Below are 1,092 nucleotides of genomic sequence, written 5' to 3'. Positions count from 1 at the left end.
CTGGTGGTCCAGCGAAGTGCGGGTGCGGCCCACCGTCGTCGTCGTCGTCGTCGTTGGCCGTCGTCCGAGGATGCCAGGCCAAGCTCAAAGGCATGGCCTGGCGGAGCCATCTGCCCGGTCGAGCCCAGCCTGTCCCCTTCCTCGGCCTACAGAGTAGTGCGCCCTCGTCTGGCCTAGGAGGGGGCTACGGAGGGCGCAGGGTCCAGCCACGATGGCCTGCCAGCCCAAGCAAGCGGCGGTCAGCTCTTCGGCCAAGGCGGGCGCGGGGCCACGAGCAAGCCAAGCTGCCTGCCCGCGACGCAACGGCAGCGAGGGCGAGCGAGACTCTGCCATCGATCCAGCGCACAAGCCCGATCGACGGGGGCTCTGACAGGCTTCTGTCTGCCGCTGCTGCTGGGTCGGTCGGTCGGGCACCGCCCCCTCGCCGTGCGTTGTTGGTCATGGCGGCGGCGCCCGCGGCCTGATTTCATCGCCTTGCAGATCGATTTCCCAAATCGACCAGCCAGGGCAGGGCAGGGCAGGGCAGGGCAGGGCAGGGCAGGGGCAGGGCAGGGCAGCGCGCGGCCGACGATGGACGGCGCACGAGCCTCGCCGAGGAAGAACGACGAGGCCAGGCAGCCAGCTGCGCGCAGCAGCAACAACACACAACGCACGCAACGCGGCCTCAGCCTACCCTTGGCCATCGATCTGTACGACCGCCCGCCCGCCCGCCAGCCAGCCTGCTGGCCTGCCCATCTGTCTGCCTGCTGGTCGGCCTCGACGCTGGCTCAACGTTGGCTCAATGCAGCGTGCACCGACGATGGAGGCAGGCGAGAAGCCAGGCGCCAGGTCAGGCCAGGCCAGTCCAGGTCAGGCCAGGCGGCAGGCGTGTGCGATGCAGCCAGCGCGGTCAGGGTTTGGATTTTTCCAGAGCGCGCCAGGGGCCAGCACGCACGCACGCAGAGAGGCAGGCAGGCAGGCAGGCAGGCAGGCAGCAAGGCAGACAGCGGGCGGGCAGGCGTGCCAGGGTGCGCGAGTTTTTCAGGTGTTGCTCTCTCCGCCCCTCGGCTCGACTGGGCTGGCCCTGGGCTAGCCTGGCCAGGGCGCAGCGGG

Source organism: Pseudozyma flocculosa, assembly GCF_000417875.1.
Source record: "Pseudozyma flocculosa PF-1 unplaced genomic scaffold scaffold00020, whole genome shotgun sequence".
Classification (NCBI taxonomy): Eukaryota; Fungi; Basidiomycota; class Ustilaginomycetes; order Ustilaginales; family Ustilaginaceae; genus Pseudozyma; species Pseudozyma flocculosa.
The sequence above is the reverse complement of the archived record's forward strand: the minus strand, read 5'-3'. Positions refer to the sequence as shown.